This window comes from Rhinoderma darwinii, chromosome 7 (genome assembly GCF_050947455.1).
Source record: "Rhinoderma darwinii isolate aRhiDar2 chromosome 7, aRhiDar2.hap1, whole genome shotgun sequence".
Taxonomy (NCBI): domain Eukaryota; kingdom Metazoa; phylum Chordata; class Amphibia; order Anura; family Rhinodermatidae; genus Rhinoderma; species Rhinoderma darwinii.
In genome coordinates this window covers 143,126,755-143,129,254 of record NC_134693.1, presented here as the reverse complement: position 1 = coordinate 143,129,254, position 2,500 = coordinate 143,126,755, and the positions used below count along the sequence as shown (strand labels likewise).

The 2,500-nt window shown below is 53.2% G+C and overlaps 1 protein-coding gene across 1 annotated transcript in view; it reads left to right on the top strand.

The window, feature by feature from the left end:
- The window catches only part of TEX264 (testis expressed 264, ER-phagy receptor), a 19,026-nt gene that overhangs the window by 12,422 nt on the left and 4,104 nt on the right, over positions 1–2,500 (top strand). The gene's annotated exons all lie outside the window — the stretch shown is intronic.

The following is a 2,500-nucleotide window of genomic DNA, read 5'->3' as shown; positions in this document are numbered from 1 at the left end:
AGGATTGGCGATTATCACCTAACCACAGGATAGGTGATAAGTCTGATCGCTGGGGACCTCTCATACCCCCCCCCCCCCCCCCGGGCCCTAATTCCTCCTTTCATCACTTTGTGAGCAGGAGCGATGGGACTGACAGACAGTGGAGCACAGTGCTGGTCAGTCCCATAGACATTGAATGAAGCTTCAGGGCGCATGCTCAACCACTCTTCCATTCAAGCTTTTCACTGTGGGGGTGCTGTGAGGAGGGATGGAGGGCTCAGGACGCCCATTCTGGAAATTGATGGGGATCACAGCAGGGAAGGCCCCCAGAGATCAGACATTTTATTTCCTATTCTGTGGACCGGTGATAAAGGAGTATTCCCCAAATCCATAATCTTAACAACCACGAGACAAATCTGATGCTGATGATGGTGGTGGTTGTTCCTAATGATGGTGTAAGCGTCTAGGAGCTCCTGGCACAGGAGGAGTTGGACCCTCAAGGTTTTTCATGGGACACAAATGACTGTACACCGCAATGAATAGCCATTCCCTAATACACCACTATCCTAGGAATTGCTTCTTTTGTGAGTGAAATCAATCTGATTATAAAGCAGGGCAAGTGAAGGAAAACGAAATCCCCCGCAGCAGTCCTGCCAGTGCATCAGCAGAATACAGGCTGCCATTGTATTGTCTGTGGAACAGGAGAGACTGCCAAACCCTGAGTAGTGGGGCTCCCCTTAACATTGTGGTGAAGCACAGCCTATAGACTCCTGCCTACAATGGACCCTAGGGTGCTGGGGGTGGGGAAGGACCCAAAGATCCCACTCCTCATGTACGCTGGCACTTAATTGCATTGTCCATTTAGGGGGAGGGGGGGGGGTGTGTGCACCCTGTGCGTTCTCTTCTATTGACCAATCAACTCCTAACTGCATCTTATTGGCGAAAATACTTCTCCCCCTCTAACAGTGAAGCTAAAATATCTGCCCCCCCCCCCCCCCCAATGCTGCCATTATTGGGTATCTGTCATACTGAACAGTCTCTGATCTTTGGACAACGTGTAATATTAGACACCATGAACCTGAGCAGTCACAGAACGGTTTATGAATTCCGCCTGTGTCTCTGATCGCTGCCGGTGTCCCCGTTGAGGCCTATAATTTGTTCTATGTGGGGTGGCCGCTGGCAGACTATCCGCACGATGATGGCGGGCCCCTCTATTCTGCTCTGATAAATGAAACGTGCCGCTCATACAGAAGCCTCTCACTGACCGCATCACTGCCGAGAAGAGCCGTAGAAAATAAACGCCAACAGCGGTAAAGCCTGACGTCAAACGATAGGGAGGAGTTGGTTTCAACCAGTTACTAAGGCCTCGTGCACCCGGGCGTGTTCGGTCAGTGATATGCGGACCACATGTCGGCTGTATTTCCCGGCCTGCACACCGTTCAGGGGCCGGGCCCCTGGCATCGTAGTTACGTATGACGCCGGGCGTCCCTGCCTACCAGCGGGAATACTGTCCCATAGTGTAATCAGGTTTTCAGTGCGGGACCGTATTCCCGCGGGGAGGCAGTGACTCACCGTCAAACACAACTACGATGCCAGGGGCCCGGCCCCTGAACTGTGTTGGGTCCGGGAAATGCGGCCGACGCGCGGTCTGTAGATCACGGTCCGAACGTGGCCGTGTGAATGAAGCATTTGTGTGGGGGGGGGGGGCAATTACTTTTCTGAACCCCCGTACTAAACTTTGTTCCTGAAATGGTTTGATAATTCAGAAACTCGTGTGATTCCTCAGGTTCTCTAATGTCACATTCTGTATAAAGATCAGAAACCGCTCAGTATGACCAACCTAAGATCACGGCGGACGTCTGGAGGGGGGGGGGGGGATTGTCCAGTATGGCGATGCCGGTCACCTGACACACGAGGACTGGGAAGGTTCTGTCGCTGCTAATTGCTTCCTGCTCCCCCTCCCATGCTTGCGCTTGGATTACGTACCTCCCGGGGTGCTTTGCTTCCTGCTGCCCTCGTGATATGGGTGGGGGTCTGGGACGTTGCAGAGTCAGGATCGCAGACCGAGTCCTCCAGCTGTGTCAGCCGCAATTAACATTATTTTACACTTAATAACTCCATAGAACTCTGTCACCAGCCGCGGGCAGCACCAGCTGTCACTGGCACCTCATCGTGTTACGTTGCCCCCTGCCCCGGCTCCCGGCACTCACTGCCAGCCAAGGTCATTATTTGTCCTGGTAGTCAGGCAACGTGTGAGGCGCAGCTTTGGTTGATGTGCAGGCGGGGGGCAGGACGTGGAGCTGACACCCCTCATCCGCTCCCTCTATTATTATCTTCATGTGTTATTAGGCAGCTGGAAGCTGACGCACCACATGGGCGTTGGGTACAATAAATGGCATGTTATCTGCCGGGCTGGGGGCCCACCTGTGAGGGAGAGACAGGATAGTCGGACTAAAATTAGGGACGTTAAATCAGAAGCAGCGGGAAGATGGAAAGCGGCCGTTATGGGGAAAATGAATTG